Source organism: Dendropsophus ebraccatus, chromosome 1 (genome assembly GCF_027789765.1).
Source record: "Dendropsophus ebraccatus isolate aDenEbr1 chromosome 1, aDenEbr1.pat, whole genome shotgun sequence".
Lineage (NCBI taxonomy): Eukaryota > Metazoa > Chordata > Amphibia > Anura > Hylidae > Dendropsophus > Dendropsophus ebraccatus.
The window spans coordinates 183,313,917-183,337,039 of NC_091454.1; the positions used below are offsets into that span (position 1 = coordinate 183,313,917).

The window sequence follows — 23,123 nt, forward strand, 5'->3', positions numbered from 1 at the left end:
TTCATGTAAAAATAAATATAGAAAATCCGCAACATTACCATTCCATCTGAACGTAGCCTTATGGTTGCAATAAACCCCGTGTTTAACAAACTCTGACGCCATTAAAGAGCTCAGTAAAATCTCGGCAGCGTAAGGCACACAATAATATGAAACATCTGCTTGACAATCACATCCATAACTCTGGAGATCTTTGGCTCTTTATAAAAGCAGGGATTTTTTTATTGCCATCGTTATTGCTGCTCATCACAGTAACCCTGGAATATGGCTGTAGGGTACATATGCATAAAGTAGATAGCATAGCTGCCCGTGCTGTGGTGTAGGGGTTAAAACCACTGTTACGAAATGATTGAGATGGAAGTAAACCAAGTAAACATCATTAGCCAGAATCAATTAACCACCAGAATACAGGCCTGGGGGCTGCAAGGTTCTTCTGTTGGATCAGTTGCTTCAGAATGAAACCCCGGCACATTTACAAGGATAATCTTGTTTGAGATTCTGAAAGGTGTAATTAGGGTCTAGGACCATTCTGCGATGTTCACATGTAAAAAGTCACTGCCAAAGTAACAATAGAGAAGTGTGTTCTATTTAATTACTACATATAGATGAGTACTAGAATATTTTCGGAAATTTCATCAAGGCAAAAATTCCATCTGTTCTTTACATTTTAAGCAAGAGCTCATCTTTTTGCCCTACGGACATCTAAAATGGTGGCGTTCTGCAGTGAAATAGGAACTAAGTTCTTGAAGCCCAGATGGAGAACCAGCCTGAGGCTTAATGTCTGGCTGTGTTGCCACTGGTCAGTGTTTTGCATCTGTATTTGTAAGCCATAAGACCGTGAATAACTAGAGGGTAGACTTTAAGTGTCACTGTCGTTTTTGTTTTGTTTTTTTTCAATAGTCCAGGATTTTAAGAAACTTTGTAATTGGGTTTATTAAGCAAATATGCCATTATCTGCATTCAAAAAGACTTTTCCCAGGTCCCCCCTCCCTCCTCTCTCTCATTCCCTGCTCATTATCAGGAAATCGCGTCTTGTTTACATCAGACGTGTCTATTAAGAGGGGAGAAGGGAGATTAGTCACCAGCAGAGAGCAGAGAACAAAGGATTACACAGTGGGAGCTGTGTGAAAGACGGTATTCAGAGGTCAGAGAGGTCAGTGCTGACTTCAGAGGAGATAGCCCGGTGATGGAGCTGTAAATTAACTCTTTGTTGTCCTGTTTTGGTTCCTCATCTCCCTCCACCCCTCCCCTCTCCATAGATAACCATGAAGACGGGGGGAAGCTTCAAACTGCTTTTTGCATGATAATAATGCATTTTTCGGCTAATAAAGCCAATTACAAAGTTTCTTAAAATCGCCTGTACTATTTTTGCAAAAAAAAAATTTAAACAACAGTGACACTTTAAGTAACTTCAGCTATGTTTTAGGGGAAAAGTGGAAGAGCCACTTCCAGCATGGCTTCATAGCAAACTTTAATAACCCCCCTCCCCACACCAATTCATAAACTCTAGACGCCTAAACTGTATATCAGTACTCAGACCAGATGCATAAAATAATTTAGATGCCTAACTTATCAGACCCGATCATATCAGACTCCTATTATATGAGACCACACCCTTATATTATCAGCCTTAGGCTATGTTCACACAATGTCAACATTAGAGAAAAGGCGGACGATTTTGATATTTAAAAAAAGTCAGTTATTGCAGCGATTTAACTGACTGCAATGCATTGAAGTCAACGGAAAGACTGACGTCCGATGCACACAATGTATTGAATAAGGGGCGTTTTTAGACAGCAAAATAATGAACATAATCATTATTTGCGGACGTCTTTTTGCAAACAGCGGACGTTTTTTATTAGTTGTTCACACAGTTTTTCTTTTGTCATCGCTCTTTCTCCACTTTTACTATTAAATTCAATGGACTTTTCAATTAAGACACACCCGAAGGCCAATTAGTAACCAAACTAGAATAACCTGCAAACACCAGTCATTACACTTAGGGGAGGCAAGGCTGCTAAATTACGTCTGTTATTTTAGACTAAAAATGATGGACGTTATTTTAAATGGAGCTGAAAAAACGTTGTGTGAGCATAGCCTTAGGCTATGTTCAAACGTTGTATGACAACGGCCGTTCGGTGACCCGACCGGGCCGGTATCAGAAAAGATCATCCCGGCTGATACTAATCTTTAGTGCCGCTGAATTCTGATGCGGGCGCATCCGTGCGCGCCCGCATCAGAGTTCCCCACTGCTCACAATAGAGTGTGCGGTCCATTGTGTGCACTGACTTGGTTTTCTTTAGACGCTATTCACTGTCAGTTTCTCGCGGCGCCGCTAGGGAACCCGGTCAGAGTGTATACCATGTGTATACACTCCAGCCAGGATTCCCTCAGCCTTCAGCACAACGTAAGTTCCGTACTAATCACGACTGTTGTTGCAACGGCCGTGATTAGTATGGAACTTACGTCGTGTGAACATAGCCTAACACCGCATGTTTAAATTGATCCACACACTAGACCCTTCAACCCTATATTATCCCACCCTCCTCAGCCCCTGAATTACAAGATCCCAGACCAGAAATTTAAAAACCTCAGACCACACTCCATAGTTACCAATCCTTGCATGGGGACTAGATTCATTTCAGACCACAGCGTCAGCATCGTGGAAGATAAGGCAGGCTCCACAGAGAACATCCGAACAACGGCCAGTATCTTTGATGCTGAGCAATATAGAACTAGACCTGCATCAAAATGAATAGTAATTTGTATCATTTTAATAATAAGCTATAAAGCAACCAGATATAAAGGCCACTCATACTTAGTATCCAGGTACACAGCATCCAGGTGCAGTAACATTATGGTCATTATGAAGTCGAGTGAAGTGGTTAACGTCAGTATCCCTGGTGGTCTACGGCAGTCAAAGTGTTAGTGTCAGTTCCCCAGCTTAAATGTTAATCTAGGGCAGTGAAAAAGTTAATTTCTGTTTCTATGGTGGCCTAAAGCAGAAAAGTGGATAATGTAAGGATCCCTGGTCGAGTAGGGCAATGGAGGGGTTAATGTAAGGATCCATTCTGGAGGGCAGCAGAAGACCTATCCAAGGTCTGGGTTACTCACCTCTCCAAGGCCTCTCCAAGGTCTGGGTTACTCACCTCTCCAAGACCTATCCAAGGTCTGGGTTACTCACCTCTCCAAGACCTATCCAAGGTCTGGGTTACTCACCTCTCCAAGACCTATCCAAGGTCTGGGTTATTCACCTCTCCAAGACCTATCCAAGGTCTGGGTTACTCACCTATCGAAGGTCTGGGTTACTCACCTCTCCAAGGCCTGGGTTACTCACCTCTCCAAGCTCCTGCACAGTCCCAAATGTAACTTTCTGTTTCCTTCTTGCAGTATTCCTGCAATATCTTTCCTAGCTACTATAACTGTTATGATGGTAGATACACCCCTGCTCACCAGATCACCACAAGGAACTGGTGGCATCATGGTGCTGTCTCTGATTCTTTTTATGCACATATGTTTTATGGTAGTTTAGATTTATAAGAATATATTTAAAGTGGTGTTAAAAAAAGCGGAATTATTTAAATTTGTTTATGAATAAACAGATTGAAAATTTGTAAAAGTAGTTTTTTTTTTCCACCTATGACAACCTGGGAAAGTGTAAATAAATTCAGAAAGCTGTGGAATAATGTTAGACTCATATCTGTATCATAAAGATATTTGTTTCCCACCATATTTACTACTGATTTTGTAACTAAATTAACCTGGAGTCAAAGAATGAAGTGCTTGTTTTACTCCAAAGAATTACCAAAGAGAAGGTTAATGTAATAAAGGAACAGGTCGTTTTGGGAGCTATAATATCGGTCTCTGAGAACCTGTAATGCTTATTTGCATATAACTGCATAAATACATGCTGAGGACTTGTAGAGCCAAAATATAAGTTCATTGAGGTCAGCAGACTTGTCTAATGGTGAACTCTGATGTTCTGAGCAGTAGAGCTGTTCTAGTATTTGCAACAATGATACAAAAGCTTAAAGGTGGACACGGATGTGCCTTTAAGGGATTGTTTGGGGACATTAGATATTTAACATATGGCTGGGAACACAAAAAAAAAATCATACTCAGTCACCTACTCCAATCCCCCACTATAGCCACTCAAACACCTTCTGGTCCCCACTAAAGACCATTTTTTCTGGCTGCCGTGACACATTGTCCCGACAGTAATTGCTCACACAGCCAATCAGTTATTGAGGTGGGACACTGCTGCGGCCATAGGCGGCATCAGAAGGGCAGTAGATGAGTAGGATTTAATTTATTTTATATGCTCCCCCAGCCATATTTAAACATATTTATTCCCTCTTTGCTTCTGATGATCAGACCTTAATTCAGTGGTCAAAACAGATATCTGTTGATTTTTGTGGTCAAATCCAATGGAAATCTGACATGCTTAAGAGGAAACCTGTCACAGTGAATATGAAAACCAATAGACTGTTTGCAGTACGCTATAGGGCAGGAATGAAATAAAGCTGAATAAAGCTGATGTTTTACTTGACCAAAGTGCTGCATCTTCTTCTTTTTTTTGTGGTCTAATTCCAGCCTTCCAGTTAAAGGGGAACTACAGGTAGAGGTTAAAAAAAATGAAACTTCTGCAGAAGCATAACACATTACTTACATATCTATCCCAGTTTTGAAACTACCAAAAATCCATTTGTTTTGGGGGGGTTGTTATGTATTGTGTTTCTGTACTTCCTGGTTGAGCAGTTCCCAGAATGCAGTACTGGTTCCAGAATGCATTGATTTCCCTCAGGTGTTCATCACAGTCCACAGTCCTTGCAGCAGCTGCTTCTGGTCATTCAGAGATGGTGAATCACTGGTGGGGGATCCAGCCAAGCCTCCTGTGACATCACGCCCTGCCCCCTGTCTACATCATCAGCCTGTCCTCAGCAAACACACAATGTGAGACAGAGGCATGGAAGATTTGTCTCCTAAGGTGGGAGAGCAGTGGGAGCAGGAGACTATGTGGCTTGGCACAGAGGCCATTTTTCATCACTTCCTGGATTTCTATCAGCTATCAGTGAGGCAGAACCATACAGGTATGGTAATACATGGTAATAATATGGTAATAATTTTCCTTATGTGGAGTTCCCCTTTAAAGTATGTGGGAGTTCCAGTGGAGCAGTTCTGTATGCATTATTACAGAGGGAAGGCTGTCAATCATTATGTGAAAAAAACAATTACCGCCTAAAAACAAAAGAGCAGAGATTTAAAGGGGTTGTGTCATTATGAAAAATTATTTCGAGTGTTGTCCCACTTCTAGCGTTCTCTTATGGACCTGTCCTAAAGTTCGCACTCAGGTTAAGTGGTGGATGAAGTATTCAGTTTCCCCACTAGGTGTCACTGTTCTATATATTTATATATTATTTCTATACACAGCTGAAGGAAGGTAATGGGTTAAGTTTCTAGGTCATGTGTTATGTGCTGACCACTAATAGGTGCTCTTTCTTTTCTGCCCTATCCAGTCTGTCCTCTCTAACACACATCGCCCTGTAGGACGAGTTAGCTCTGTGTGGGAGGAAGTGAGGTAGTCCAGTTCAGTTCAGACTAGGTATCTAGTGTGAACAGATGCAGGAGAAGCTAGCTCTGAAAGAGACTTTCCTCATGCAAGTAGTTACTATAACTATGCAGTGCTAAACTAAAGTAGGGGAAAGCAGCCACCAAGGAATACTCTAGCCCATGGCAGAAACTCCTCAAAAAAATACAGGACAGACTCCTGAAGAAATAGGAGCTTATCCCAGTAGGACAAAGCTACCATATAAAGAAGGTCTATGTATCCTACTGCGCAGTGCAGGTAACTGGGAAATCTCGGAACCTAGCTACACCCAGATATCCGACAACTGGGGCTTGCGCTACCCACCTGGGACAGGTTCTACGATACCAGGGGGCAGAAGGCTGTCAGACATTGTCTAAATGTGAGTATGAGTATCACTTCACTACTTACAGATCTCCATTATAGTTCTGGCAGAGTACAAGGTCTACATTGGGCAAGGGCTCCTCTCCTCTTTACAAAGCACTACTACTACTTCTATTCTTTCCAAGCACCTACCTCAAGCACTAGGTCAGTACTTAAGTCATTGTCAAGATTACTACTGTCTGCAAAACGTGTAACATTGTCTTACCAAAGCTCTTCAGTAAAGTTGTTATATTTTTATATATCAAAACGTACGGGACTCTGTCTGTCTCTGTTCGCACCTGCACCTGTACACACACCCCCGCACACCTTGGGTTATTTTTCCCCTCCTCTGTGGGTGGCGATACCGACATCCTGGGTGGGTCAGTTAGCACTCCAGGTTGCCAGAAGCCCGGAAGGTTACCGACCATTTTGGGGAATACAAGCTGGCTATACAAACAGTTACCAACATCACACCTGTGTGCTGGACTAGCACTGGCGTCACGACAATAACATAACAATAAAAAAACATTACAATAACATCACTGGCCAAGCAAGCGAATCTCTCTCTAACCTACCACATTTCGGTTCACACATAGGGGGACATTTATGAGGGATCTGCCTAATTTGCCCCTTCTGCGTGATGTACGCCTGCCGTATCGGGCATAGTGGGGACGTATCGGGCAAGTGGGGGCTCGGGGGGGAGGAGGAAAATGCACGTCAAGGCGGGGAGGAGGCATGGCCTGCTCCTTATTTATCATGATTTACAGGCGTCATCCAAATCTACACCTGAAGGCAGGTGTAGATTTGGTACACCGGGCACAGGTTCGGGTGCCCGGCTGGCCAGATTCACTAAGAGGTGTGGGCCTCTTGGTGAATTCGGCCAATGAAAGATGGCGGGCCCTAATTTAATGTTTAAATAATTTTTATTAAATAAATTTTTGTTTTAAGGGTACGTTCACACTTACCGGATCCGCAGCTGATTTTCTGCTGCGGACCCGCAGCAGATCTGCAGCAGATCCGCAGCAGATTTCATTTAAATAACTGAACACAGCATCAAATCTGCACCATCAAATCTGCTGTGGATCTGCTGCAGATCTGCTGCGGATCCTGTAGGTGTGAACGCACCCTTATAAAACAAAAATTGAATGCAAAACACAGAAATATTGGTAGTGAATGAACATAATGATAAAATATAGGTAAATACAGTAACAATCAGGGAGCTATATATCAAATGTGTGAACATAGCCTATGACTTCCTAATCCCCCTCACACCTGTTTTGTTTTGAGCCAGCAAGAGTTCTAGGCAAATGTGAAAAAAATGCTGCAAAGTAAAAATAGAGGTGTTAATAGATTATTTATAGCAATTAACAAAATGCAAAGTAAATGAACAGAAGAGAAATCTAAATCTAAATGAAATCAATATTAGGAGTGACCGCTCTTTATAACCGCAGTATTTCCTCTAGGTAACTGGCACAGAGTCTGTGAAAAAGGAACTAACCCCAGCTCCAGCTATTTCCAGACAGACTGCATGGTGATGATGATAATGATGATGAGATCAGGTTTCTGTGGGGGCCATATCATTTCCAGGACATCTTGCTCTTTTTAAAACTAAAGATAGGTTTTTGGTTTTTTTTATATTTTCATTGAGTTTTACAATAGAGTACAGATATATTTATCCTTTGAATGCATAATACAGAGACAGGCGATAACTATCCAGTAGGTAGTATATCAGATATTGCATTGGTCATTCGCAGATACAGTAAGCAACCAAAATTTAGCAGTTGTCTGTACCAAAAGGAGAGGGAAGGGAAAAAGGGAGGGAAGAAGGGGAAGGAGGTAGGTGGAAAAGCACGGAAATGGGGGCGGGATCAAAACTAAAGATAGTTCGTAGTGACCCCGGCTGTATATATGTGGTCATTGTCCTGCTATGTGATCAAATTTGGAGCCAGACCGCTCCCTTATAGAAGACGCCTTACTTTTCAGCAGTTTTTCCACACCTGCCTAATACTCTTGCACAGTGCTGTGTATATCAATCTACCTAGCTCCTCCTGATCTTGAGTTTGATCATTCAGCATGTAAATACCAAGCAGTCTGATGATCAGACTAAAGCATGTTTGAGTTGCGCTCATCTCTTTTAGGGATGGTCCGAACGGAGTTTGGTTCAGGTTCGTACGAACCCGAACCCTCGGTAATGATTCCCGCTGTCTGTCCGCTCCGTGCAGTGGGCGGATCCAGCGGGAGGACCGCCTGGAAAACTGGGATACAGCCATAGCCATAGGCTGTATCCCAGTTTTTCAGGCGTTCCTCCCGCTGTATCCGCCCGCTCCACGGAGCGGGGAGACAGCGGGAATCTGCTGCCAAGCGTTCAGGTTCATATGAACCCGAACCTCGGCAGGTTCGGACCATCCCTAATCTCTATCTATAACATGATATCAGCAGAATAAGCAACATTTTTATGTGAGCAGGTGTTCTTTAAATCAGCTATCTGCTATGGAAAATCCTTCTTTCTTAGAAGGGTCTCCTGACGATAAGATGATCACAGACCGCACCAATACTGGGACCCACAGTAGTAATCAATTTCCCTGCAGCACCACTGCAAGATAAATGAAACACAACATTTTTCCCATTGCAATCAATGGGCTGTCCATCGAATGTGAGTTCCCCAGAGCTAGAGACGCTGTCTATTTCCACTATGGCCAATGGGTCCTGAATAAGGAAACCCTGTCTACTATGTCAGAATACCTTAATATGGTAATAGAAAACTGAATCAGATATTTCAATTAATATTTTAATTCTTCGATTATTCTACAATATACTAGAACCAAATAAAAAGTCACCAGAAGAGTCTGATACTGAATGAATAATAAGTCCAGATCTCAACTAAGGATGTGAAGACCCTAAAGTGACCCTAAACTGTCATTATAAAAAACATATGTTTAAGCCTTTGATCAGTCAGGGTCTGGGTGCTAGGACCCCCACTGATCACTAGAACATCTCTCTCGCTGCATGAATCAGGCTCCATAGACTTTGTACAGAACTGGCCTAGTAAAGCAAGGAAAAAGACAGCGGAGAAGCACTTAGCTGAGCGCTTCTTCCCCTTTCTACTGATAGGTGAGAGTGGGGAGGCACCCAGACCATAGACAAACAGAACTTTACACATTTCTTTATGTCTTTTTTAATGACAATAATACCACTTTATTTTTTTACCCCCAAAAATCTGTCTTTTTTAAATACATTACGGATACATACGTAACAGACAGAACAACGCAATGTAAGCGTACAAAGCAAAACAAACACTGAAATGGGTTATATTGACTACAAATATCTGCACGTCATTCCCAGTGCACCATTAAGTGTTCCTATACGTTTTTACAACCCATATATTAAAATGGATTGGAGATAATGGCACAAAAATATTTCCGATTAAATAAATTTTCTTGTCATATTTTTCATCACCACATGGACTAAAAGCAATCTCAGATTCCGAATGATAAGAGAAATGGTAAAATAATGTCTTCACCTAACAATAACATTATCAGCAAAATATATTAGGCGCCTGGTCTTCTTCCACAGGAAACCTATCAATCAAAAATCCCAAGAGAATGCATGACAAGACTACTGCAGCATGAAAGTAGAAAAGTAGTACAGACCCGGCTACCTGGGAGCACATTATCCACTTACCCTGGACTAGAAAGACTCTCTACCTTATGTAAGTACAGAAAGTCAAAGAGAAAGTTATTTCACAGGTATTATAGAGCATGGACTGAGAGGACTGTGCAAGACACAAAGCTATAAAGGACTAGGTATAATACAATAACTCATCCCAAACAGCATTGAAATGTAACAATACTCAGTAAGCACTAACTGCACTAAGTTCAAAATTACCCAGTTCACGCTATAAGCCATTCAAGTCATACGAGATTCTAGTTGGTGCACATGAATTTTCTAAGTAATACAACTGGTACATCTATGGTGCTTAAAGTAAAAGTTTGGGCCCTTTAATTTAGCTTGTTGAATGAACACATGACTAAATACAGTATAGATAGATAGATAGATAGATGGATAGATAGATAGGAGATAGATAGGAGATAGATAGGAGATAGATAGATAGATAGATAGATAGATAGATAGATAGATAGAAGATAGATAGATAGATAGATAGATAGATAGATAGATAGATAGATAGCTATGGTACCACTGCATTCGGCAGCCCTAAACAGACATCACTGTCATCACAAAAACATGAAACTAACACAAACACGAGAACAGAGAAACTTCATATATATTGTGGTTTACATGTTTATTCACCAGCTGGTGGCATCTTTTGTTTGAGCCACACAAACAATTTAGTAATCGATTGTGTGACCCGGACAGCAAATATTTGGGCCATGTGAAGGACCATTAAACCAGCATAGTTTTATTTGATCAGCACTTGTTATTCTGCAGCCATCGGACCATGTAAAATGGTCCGTAAGACACTTACAGTATATGTCCTAGCTGGCTTGGAGAACCCTTTCAATCATAAAAGGTATAAGGGTGGCCAGCAGTGAACTATTGAGTATCGTTTTGTTTTTTTTACATTTTTAAGGCACCCTGACCCCTTTTAAAACATTGTTCTTTTTCTTGGCAACCCCTCTAAGAGTGCTGTGTATAATGGTAATTATAAAAATAAGAAATATGCTTGGGCTATAAGTCCTCAGGGGAAGCTCTCTGGTGCCTCCACTCACTGTCTGCCTCCACACGGCACAGACCTGTCACATCATCAGTAGTGATGAGCGAATACTATTCGATCGAATAGATATTCGATCGAATAGTAAGGTATTCGATAGTATTGAATATTATCAAACAGTACGCCGAATATTCCATAAATATTGAATAAGCGTTCAATTCCCCTTCCCTTTTCCTGAGGTGTCATTTTGGACTTGTGACCTCCAAGTGGTCCAGTAGATGTTTTTCAATAATCGAATACTTGTTCCCATAGACTTTAATGGCATCAAATATTCGATCGAACGTTCGAATATCTAGGAGAAATTCGTACGAATATTGAATATTTGAATATTTCACTATTCGCTCATCACTAATCATCAGCACTCACTTTCTCCTCTTTCCGATCTCGCAGCCTGTGCTATTACACACACAGACAGCTACGTAGAGATGCAGAGGAGCCATGGAGAGGAGGGGAAGGGGCTGTCTGGATGATCTTTAGATCGTCCTGGTGGCCCATTAAAGAGAGCGATGTGCAGCAGACCGTCACTATGGTGATCGTTGTGATAGAAAATGTTGAAAGACAATGATCAGCCAACACTGTGCACGCCAAGTACGGTCTACTCCCAGCACTTGAGTCGTGCTCATAATGTAAGTGGAGCCCAACTCTTTCACTGACACAGAGCGGACTGTGCTGCTCTCCCAACTCATTCTCGGTAAACATTCAAACCTGAACTGATCAAAACTTTTGACATGTCTCTCTGACATGTCAAAAGTTTTTTTAAAACGACAGTGACCCTTTTAAGTGGAAGTACGGTTTACACAATAGACTGCAAAAAAAAAAAAAAAGATTTTATTTTTTTGAGGTTTTGACTAAATACATAGGATGGCCTATGACTACACCACACTGTAGGTCACATAAAAGAATCCCTTTTTTTTTTTTTTTATATAAACTACAGTAGTCAGATTAATACAAAAAGTATGTAGACCCCTGGTGCTTTTTCACAATTGACTTTTCAAAGAAAAATTATAGCAACACATTTCCAACTACATCAGTTTGTACAGTTCTACAGTTCTGTATAATAGTACAGTTCCCTATGGTAGTTCTATAAATTACAAGATCCCTGCATTGCATAGTAGTGACAGTGCTATTGTTTGTACTGGTCTGAGATCGGCTGACTCTTGGGTAAAAGTGAGCTTCTAATTTGTCTACATTCACCAGAATACATTGTTGAGCAGCACATCTCATAGCAATTGACACCAGAAGTTCTTGTCCAAGAGAGAGTAAAGGAATATGGCACTCACCGGTGGATGTCTTCATAAAAGGTACACTTTATTTCATCCAATAATAAGGAAACAGACAGGTTACAAACAGTGAGAGGACGCCATCAGCGCTAACAGCGACAGCTGTTTCCTGCCCTTCGGCACTTCGTCTTGGCTGCGTGAGCTCACGCAGCCAAGACGAAGTGCCGAAGGGCAGGAAACAGCTGTCGCTGTTAGCGCTGATGGCGTCCTCTCACTGTTTGTAACCTGTCTGTTTCCTTATTATTGGATGAAATAAAGTGTACCTTTTATGAAGACATCCACCGGTGAGTGCCATATTCCTTTACTCTCTCTTGGACAAGACTATTTATTACTACATTTAAATATTGAGCACCACCGATGTCAAACTGTTGTATGCATCTATACAATCCGCTCTCCCAAACTGCTGATATCACAACCATAGTGCCGTTTCTTTCCTTCTACGTTGTTGACACCAGAAGTTCATTGCTGCGTAAATTATTATCTTTCATTGCTGATTACTAGCTTCATGTTTGTTTGTTTTTAATTCTGATGTTTTAATTTGTAAGTACAGTGTCATACTTGTAATAAATGCATGCTAGATACCGTCTGCCAGTGTTTATATGGTGGTCACAGTAATAATCATACTGTATGCACCTAGACAATCTCAAGACTATGCAGATGGCAACTGCACCCCCCCCCCCCAATACCTTCCGCAGAGGATAAAGACTGTGGTGCCATTACTAATCCTAAACAACTGTGATCACCCGTGTGTGAGCGCAGCATGGACGGCATTGATTCTTATGCAAAAACAGGCAATATACACAGGTTTTCAACATAAAGGATGGCAGATCAATAAAGGCAGGTATGCTGTATACTGTGGGTTTGTTTCTGGACGGCAATCAATTATTCCTATGCTGTGCCTAGTTATTCCATGTTCAAACATGTCTACTACGAGTGTTTGTGTGGCCTGTCTATATATCAGTCATGTCAATCATACAGACCAATTACTTCCAAGATCACAGCTCTGCAAATAACTAGTTAAACACAATAGATTATTGTTGGCTGAAACCGCCAATTTTGGTGGAACTGGCCGACCAGCTAATATGTCGGTCTCCTGATTTTATTGATCAGCAGTTCCATTTCAATGTCCAATTCTTTATATCTCAGAGAGGTGAAAGTCACTGCTGGAGCTGTTTGACAGCTATCTCAGGTTTACCCCTGATCCCTATGTGCATGCTAAGTAAGGCCTTACTTACGTCCTGTAATCTACGGGTCCGTATTTCCGTACTTGAGTTAGTGCACATTGATGTCTGATGGTCCTTTTACACGGAACAATTATCGTTCGTTTTTGCACGATAACGATCGCATTTGAGCGATAATCGTTTCGTGTAAACGCTGCGAACAATCAAGCGACGAGCGAGAAATCGTTCATTTTGATCTTTCAACATGTTCTCAAATCGTCGTTGATCGTTCGCAAAAAATTCGCAGATCGTTCCATGTAAACATTCTTTCAACGATTTCATCCATGTGTGAGATAGGCTTAAGCGATCGCATAACGATTTTTCAGTACAATGTATCGTTCCGTCTAAACGCTGATCGTTACAAAAAAACATCATTCATTCAAAATCGTTAATCGTGCGATCGGGCGAATTATCGCTCCGTGTAAAACCACCATTACTGTGCTCCATCTCCAGCAGCTCAGACTCCCCCTCCACCCTTATTTCTTTGTCACAGCAGCCCATGCCCAGAATAGACTCCAGCCTAGAGATACACATGGTGCCCTTCTCATGGTGAAGCACTCACAGACAACAATGTCTTGGTAACTTTCAGCAGATCTAACTCAGCAACACCTTTGCTCAACAGCTTGTCAGCTCAATGAAAATTCTGAAAAGCTGCACATCTATGTAGGTTTTAACTATTTCTCCACCAAATGCAGCCTACTCCCTACAGTTCCCTGCTTCCCATCCTAGCTTCCCTGCGGAATTACGCCTAATTTACTCAGTGTGAACATAGCCTTATAACTAAAAAAGATATACACAAGTGGGCAAAATTTATTAAACATTGTGTAAAGTGAAACTGGCTCAGTTGCCCCTAGCAACCAATCAGATTCCACCTTTCATTTTCCAAAAAATCTGTGAGGAATGAAAGGTGGAATCTGATTGGTTGCTAGGGGCAACTGAGCCAATTTCACTTTACACCAGTTTGATAGATCTCCCCCAATGTATGTTAATGGCAGCTGTCAAAAATTTCTATTATTCAAGCCAACGAGATGCGACAAAGCCGCCTGCAACCACAACAGAGACCAGAAGCTCTGTAAAAACTATAATTTTGCTAAAATGCTCTGGCGTTCCATAGTCAATCATAGAAGGTTGTAATAATGGGGCCTGTCCCCCGTTTCCTGCTTCCTATAATTCTAGAAGCATCAAACAAATTCATTTAAAGGAACACCACACTGAATTTATAACAAACCTTACATGTCAACATAAGGAGTCATGCTAAGGACCAATGCCATCTTCACTGGTGCTAACCACCTCCTATTTTTAAATCCAAAGCTTCCCTTATGCTTCTCTTCCTTTTTTTAGAAGGATCTCTCCACAAGACTATTCTCAGGTGTACAAAGTTTGAGGCTATGTCCTCACAGTATTTTGTTGAGTATTTTGCAACCAAAGCCAGGAGTGGATTGAAAACACAGAAAGGCTATGTTCACACACTGTTGAAAATTAGTGTATGGTCATCATTTAGTGGATGGCAAATAACGTCCATTATTTTTTTTTTAAAAGTTAATATTTTAAAATATTTTATTATATAATTTTAAATTAAAGACAATTATTTGTCATTAAATGACGGCCATCCACTCAACATCAACAGTGTGTGAACATAGACTTTCTGTGTTTTCAATCCACTCCTGGCTTTGGTTGCAAAATACTAAACAAAAATACTGTGTGGGAACATAGCCTTAAAGGGGAACTACGGATAAGAAAAACTTAAGTGCATTAAAAGTTATATAGATGTGTCTATACAATGTATTACTGTATCTATACAGTTCTGCCACACTGGTAGCTGATAGAAATCCAGGAAGTGAAAAAAAAGTGGCCCCTGTGCCAATTCACATTGTCTCCTGCTCCGTCTGCTCTCCCCCTGCAGAGACAAATCTTCCATGCCTCTGTCTCACATTGTGTGTGTTTGCTGATGATGCAGACAGGGGGAAGGGCGTGATGTCCCAGGAGGCTTGGCTGGATAACCCAATCCCCTGACTGATTCACCATCTCTGACCGAACAGAAGCAGCTGCTGCACTAATTTTACTGATTGTAATGGGTGGGGGCTGTGATGATCACATGAGGGAAAGCATTGCATTCTGGGAAATGCCAAACCAGGAAGAACAGAAAAACAAAACAGTGCAAAACCCCCCTAAACAAATGGATTTTTGGTAGTTTCAAAACTGGGATAGACAGGTAAGTAATGTGTTATGTTTCAGAAGTTTAATTTTTTTTTAACCTCTACCTGGAGTTCCCTTTTGAAGGGATTATCCAGCGAAAAACATTTTCTTTCAAATCAACTGGCGTCAGATTGTTATATAGATTTGCAATTTACTTCTATTAAAAATTCTCAAGTCTACTGCAGGAAATGTTTTATTTTCAGTCTGACACAGTGCTCTCTGCTGACATCTCTGGCCGAGACAGGAACTGTCCAGAGCAGGAGAGGTTTTCTATGGGAATTGATAGAAAACCAAGACAAAGTTCCTGTCTCGGCCAGAGATGTCAGCAGAGAGCACTGTGTCAGACTGAAAATAAAGCAACATTTCCTGCAAGACATACAGCAGATTTTTTAATAAAAGTAAATTACAAATCTATTACTTTCTGATATCAGTTGATTTGAAAGAAAAAGATTTTAGCTGGACAACCCCTTTAAGCTGGAAACACACACAGCAGGTTTTTTTTTATTTAGAAAACTGTCACTGCAGTTCGTGTGCCAAAACCAGAAGTGTATTCAAATTGGATGGAAAATATAAAGGGGGGACTTCTCTTCTACCTCTCTTTCCTAATGGATCCCCTTCTGGTTTTGGCACAAAAACTGCAGTGGCAGTTTAAAAAAAAGTCTATTTCCAGCTTTCAACCAACCACTTCAAGAAAGATTATAACAATTCCTACCTAAAAAAAAAAAAAAACTACACCACTAGTTCCTTTCTCTTATATAGCGCCACTTACTCCCCGCTATACAATATCTCCCGCTACAGAATGTCTAATCTTAGATAAGGGGCGTAACTGCCACTTTAGCAGCCATATCAGCTGCTATGGGGCCAACCGCATCAGGGGGCCCCGTGGCCCGCTTCTGCAATACACTGGGCCCCTTGAGCTCTTATAATTTGCTGTAAATGTCTCTTTAACTGAGAGCACAACTGACAAGCGCTTGCATATACTTTATGCAGTTATGACTACACGTGACAGCTTTAGGGTCAGTACTGATGTCATAAAGTTATATTTATTTCTGCCCAGTACTTATCAGCTGCTGTATGTCCTGCAGGAAGTGGTGTATTCCTTATAGTCTGACACAGAGCTCTCTGCTGCCACCTCTGCCCATGTTAGGAACTGTCCAAAATTAAAAAGGTTTTCTATTATGATTTGCTACTGCTCGTTAGGTGGCAGCAGAGAGCACTGTGTCAGACTATAAAGAATACACTAGTTTCTACAGGACATACAGCAGCTGATATGTACTGGGACGAAATAAATTTAATTTTCTGACATGAGTTCTGACCATTAAGCCGTGCTGACCATAAAGCTATGTTCACAAACAATATTTTAATCAGTATTTCTGTTAGAATGTTTAGCCGAAGTGGAACCAGGAGTGGAACTGACAGAGAAAAACTATAAGGGTGTATGCACACTACGGAATCCGGGAGGATAACCGGTTCATTCTTTGGGCGGACGGCGGAATCCGCCTGTGCATAGAATGGGGTCTATGACACTGGCAGAGGTGCGCAAGCAAGGTGAAAGGCGGAATCCGTGGCAGGTTATCCGCCCGGATTCCATAGTGTGAATGCACCCTACAGGTCCATTCACACGTGCAGGATCTACCGCAGATTTGATGGTGGAGATTTGAAGCTTCAAATCTGCTGCAGATCCTGTATGTGTGAATAGATTTTTCATTGTCAACAGACAGACGGCTTTTGCCGTTAAATGTCGGCCTGTTCCCGTAGTGGGAACATAGCTTTAAACCACCACGTACACAAAATCACTTCAAAAGGGTCTGGTCGATAAAGAGTTAAAATCACCAGGTAGTGAGTGTGTAGGGAGCTGATTTTCATTACAGAAATGATTATAGAAAGAAAATGATCAGGTTCCCACCACCCCATACACTGTAAGAAATGAGCCTCTTTAAGGTTAGGAACTGTAGATGCACTTCAGTCTGACCTCTGTATAAGCCAGGACCTTGACTAAACATACAACATCAAGCATATGTGTAAACTGTGAATAGTGCAGAAAGTAAGGTCAGGAAAGAGAGTCACTACAATCAGCCAGTATACAATACTCCTTTTCATGTGCCTCTTATGCAAATTCAGCCCCACAGAAATGTCATTTACATAGCCGCCCTGGAAGCCAATATCTCACTAAAGACTTTAATTCTATGAGTCAAGTACAGAGGTTCCTCTTCCTAATTGCAGATATTTTCCATGGAGCATTGCCTAAGGTCTCCTCAACCTGATAGCTGGATACACTGAGGCACCATTGGCTTTTATTTATTTATTTTTTCAAATCTGACCAGTCTCACTTTATGTGGTTATATCTTACAACTTATTCACACGATTTTGAGTTTTTTCATGACATATTGTACTATAGGTTATTACTTAATTTTCCTAACTTTGACTTTTCTGCCGTTGCCGTGTAGGTTAAATCATGTGATAATTTTATTGCCGTTACGCACATGGTGATACATAATATATGTCCTTTTTTTTCTACATTGATTATTTTCATTGGGAAACATGGGGATTGTAAAATGTTTATCCTTTACATATTATTTTCCTGTCCCGCTAGGGGACTTGAATATGTGACTGTCTGATCACACAGATAATGCACTGCAGTGCCTTAGGACAGAGCCTGTTATAACAGTGGAGGCCTTAGTGAGCCTATCCACAGCATCTATAGGGTTAACTGTCAGAATCAGAACGCGATTCCGGTCCCAACAGTTGCCCGGCTATGATTGACAGTCGGGATCCGCCGTGGATGGTATGGGCACAGGAGCTGTGCCTGTTTCATCCATAGACATGCCGGCACATCCATATGTCCAAACCGTGGGTTAAAACAAATGTCCTGGCAAGTCCATATGCGGGAAGGGGTTAAAGAGGTCTTCTGCTTTGAACAACCAAGTTAAGACCCTATTACATGAAGCGATTATCGGCCGTACTTGTGTAATAGAAGACAACGATCAGCCGACATGCACGATATTGGCTGATCATTGTCATTCAACAGGCTGAAACGCCAACGATCAACCTGGCAACGATCTGCTGGTCCCAGATGATAAACTGATCCAACATTGTGTGTCTTCTCCAGTCCCCAGTGATCAGCTGTAATCTATTGGTAACCCAGCAGTATGTATTTAATCCCCCTTCAGCACCATGACAATAAACATATAGTATTACACAGGGGCCATTAAAACAAGTGTGTGGTACATATACTACAAGTTTGAGAGACATCCTTTGTAGCTTCTCCATTATGCTAAATAATTCCATGAATGAGTCCTGAGGGGGTTATCAATAGATCAAAATTTCTCTATATATACAGGATAGGGGATAAGTAACTGATTGATAGGGATCTCAGGGAACAGAGGTCATTTGTGCCCCAAAGGGGAACATACTCTATGTGGATTCCGAACATTCCCTAAGTCAGTGCTCAGCAATGTATGGAAGGCCCATAAAGAATGAATGGCACATTGTCTGCTTACATTGCTCCGCCATTCTTTTCTAGGACAAATGACTTCCATTCTTGGAATTGGAAGGACCACCATAAATTAGCTCCTTATCACTCAACCTGTAGATAGAGTTTACCTTTTGATCTTGGAATTGCCCCTTTAACATCAGCTGTTACCTGCCAAACATCACAAATTCATGAACTGTTGTCATTTTCTTCACATATTCATTATCCTGTAAATGAATCCCTATCGTAGTATGTCACTATAATGGCCTTATGTCTAAATATTTAACCAGACATGTACCATATAGTGACATACATGGATATGCAACAGACATATTTACAACAATATATATTATAGCAAGTAAAGACTTCTAGGCTCAGTGTAAATGGGTCAAGATGTGGACCTTCCGAGCAACCCCTTCAAAGCAACATGTGTGACTCAGAAAGTGTCGGCGCTGTATCTATTTGTGGATGCATCTGTGGATCACACCTCGAAGATCACGCTGCACCTCTGTACTCTACTGTCATCTCTATAATAATACCAGTTACTTTGGAAACCTTACAAAGAGATGCAGGAAACAACCTGAACCACATAACCCTAAACTGAACTGTGTCCGACTGCTCATTTTATTAATATATATATATATATATATATATAGCTTGAATTCTAAATACCTGACAACACATCATTTACTAACAACATACATGATGACACATAATCAGATATTTGTCATCACAATTCCACAGGTGTGTACAGGCGCTGATGGTAAGGTTGGATGAGTTGTGTGTTGTGTAACATAAGAAACTCAAGCCAACGATGATATGATCCTGAGTAAAACAGATATAAATACTCCACATATGGAGCACATAAAATACCAAGTGTAATAGCAAACTGCTGTCACCTGTTTTATACATAATATAAAGCATAAATCAGTTTATTTTTACATAGAAGAGTATGTCTATTCAACTCAGTAAGAAACCAAGCTGCATTATTTTACCATATGTACTAGCAGGTAGTGGACTAGAGAAGATATATACATTTATGGGCACCCACTACCTAATACACTGCTGTGGTGTTAATAATGTTGTAGGGTGAGGCGATTTATTCCTTTAGTAAGTTTGATAGATATACAAGGCCTTTGAATAAATGCCATGTACTGTTAATAAGATTATTGCCTCTTTTGTGCCAGATTGGTCTTTGGGCCCCATTCGCCTCCAGAGCACAGGTAAGTTTGGGTTTTTCCAATCCATTTTTGCAAAAAAAAACTGATGGAAAAATGAATGCATTTGTGTGCATCAGTTTTGATCAGTTTTTCCATTGACTTCCAAAAAACCCCGCATCCTTTAACGTACACAAAACTTGACTTTATTTTTGTGTACATTTAAAAAAAAGATCTGTTTTTTTTTAATGGAAGTCAATGAAAAAATGCATCAAAACGGATACACACAAATGCATCCGTTTTACGATCCGTTTTTTTGCCAAAATGGATTGCAAAAAACGTAGTGTGAACCCAGCCTAATAACAGATGACCAGGGAAGCATCATCATGGGGGCAGCATCAAAACATGCAACAATAGTCAGTTGAGCTGCAATCTCCAGGAAGTACTGGAAATTGGTCTCCACTGAGCCTGCAAGCAAAGTGGGTTGTGTGCACTGTTGTACGGCAACAACAGGGTCCCATTCCAGAGAGGAAACCAGGAAGTTATTAGATTCATGTGGGAAAGGGGGGACCAGTACAGTCATGTAAGCTACTATAATAAAAACAGTACATTTGTCTTATTGTAGACGCTGTCCTCTGGGTCGGTTTCTCTCACATTAGATCCATTGGCACATAGTTCTTTTTCCTCCAGTCCTACTTCTTCATTCTGTATTTTATTTTTATTTTTCTCACATGTCTTCCTGACTGCTGTACCTGTTCTAACCGAGAGCTACTTCTTAATTTTTTCACAATTCATCTCCTTCACAGGAGGCACTCCATTTGAGATGCTTAGGGTGAGTTCACACGTACAGGATCCGCAGCAGATCTGCAGCAGATCCGCAGCAGATTTGATGGTGCAGATTTGATGCTGTGTTCTGTTATTTAGATGAAATCTGCTGCGGATCCGCAGAAGAAAATCCAATGCGGATCCGGTACGTGTGAACGTACCCTTAGGTTAGCTGATAAGTACTGGATGACTCAAGATTTTTTTTTTTTATACAATTAATTACAAATCTCTGGCACTTTCAGAGACCTGTTGATTTGAAAGAAAAAATGCTGGAGTACCCCTTTAAATAAAAACACAACTCATTTGTACTTCTTTACATATATGTATGCTGTACACATCTGATTTTACTAACTTTGCTTTATGCTACAACCTGGCTAAATTTTAAAAGAAGAAAAAGAGTCCATATTTTTTTTACCCTAAGGCAATAGGGTAGACCTGCTAAAGGACATTTCACAGCGTTGCAGGTATAATTTGAAGTGGGTGTAAGAAAGAAAAAACTGGTTCCCTGAGTCAATAAGGAGCCTAGCCTGTCAATAAGGAGCCTGAGATGGCACGTTGCAGGTATCACATACCAAGCTTTTAGAACAGACATTGAGTGAACTGTTCCCTATGAACATATCCCTAGGCTGCTACAGACTGACAGATCCCGCAGGGCAAGTGTACAGCATTAACACCTATTCGGAGAAGTTCAACTCTATAATGTTTCCTAATAAAAGAAAGTCCTTTTACATATTCAGTCTACACTTCCCACTTACAAACATGACACTTTTTTCTGCATGAGCACAACTAGACATGTACCGCAGCTTCTCCAGTACACAGCAATGACATGTAATAGAAATAGTCCCGATGTTCTCGGATCTTCATAAATAATTTATGATACAGATACATTTACTGGGGGAAAAAAGTTTCATTTAATAAGCTTGGCCATCCTGAAATGTAAGAAGACAGGTCAGAATTACATTATTACTCTTCCCGTTACATCTCCTATAAATCCAAGACTAATCCAACACAGGAATTTTAGGAAAGCAACTTCTATTTTTTAGAACAGTCAAACTGTATTACATGGACACCAATATTAAGTTTTTTTTTGTTTGTTTTTTTTGCCTACTTCTTTTATCAGTTTTTGCAGCTGTTTTTAAGGCATATGTTTAGCCTTTTTTTTTTTTTACTACTACCAGATATTTTAAATATAAAAACAGATATTTTACTTTGGGGTATATTTTTGGGTCATTTACAGCCTAAAATATGTGTAAGAATACAAACCTATAATAACTGGCTGGATTTCCTGCTGTGAACAGCTGAAAAAAAAAGGTCTGTGCACTTCATTTATCAAGCATAAAAATGAGGGTGAGAACGTGTGGGCTGTCGGCTGGCATTATAATTATATAGTTAGTAGAAAAAAACATCACCGTCAAATCATGTGAAAGAAAAAGAAACTTTGTTACCCTAAGAGGTAAAATTTTCTTTGTTGTCTTGATTTAATTTACAAGAAAGTGTCCAAAGACTAGTTTTGAGGTTTTTTTTTTTATAATAAAACAGGGTCACCCATTGAGAATCTTCATCTTTAAGTCAGAAAGAAATAGGGCCACATGTATCATCCGACGAACGGATGATTTTCGCCGAGTACGCCAGGGGGGCGGAAATGTATGCCGAAAACCTACTCCAGTCCTCAGCTGGCGTATGTTTTCGGCGGTGCGCACCGGCGCGCACGGGATTTATGTAGAGGCAGTCCGTCTCTACATAAATCCCCGTAGCGCTGGAGCTGCGGGGGCATTTATTAGTCCGGCGTAAAAACGCCGGACTTAATAAATGCCCCCCATAGTGTCTCATACTTTGGAGAACCCAGCAACTCCATGAATGCATGGACTGCCCATTGACTTAAACAGTAGCTGCTATTAAAAAAAAAAAAAGTGACATGTCAAAAATTTTGATTGTTTATGGTCTGAGTGTTCAGACCATGACCGATCAAGGGACAAATGGGGAGATGTCTGTGCACCATGTGGTCTCTCCTAGCTCTATGTATTCTGATCTGGGCGACCGTATAATGTAAGTCTATGCGGCTGAACAAATCTGTGTGGCCTTAAAATGACACTGAGCCGGGAATAAACATATGCCACCCAGACTTCATCCAACTCAATCTCCTGATTGGTCATGGTCTGAATACTCAGACCCCAACCCCATGTCTCTAATATCTTTACAGCTGTCTGTAAATGGATGCCTGGTTTTGGTTTTCCCTTGTAATGTCATTATACTTTTAATTTCATGGCTAATGACGTTTTGTAAGCGAGCGCCGATCTCCT

The 23,123-nt window shown here is 40.8% G+C and overlaps 1 protein-coding gene across 3 annotated transcripts in view; it reads right to left on the bottom strand.

Annotated features, from left to right (window-relative positions):
• Nucleotides 1-23,123, bottom strand: part of MEGF11 (multiple EGF like domains 11) — a 426,707-nt gene that overhangs the window by 270,624 nt on the left and 132,960 nt on the right. The window lies entirely within an intron of this gene.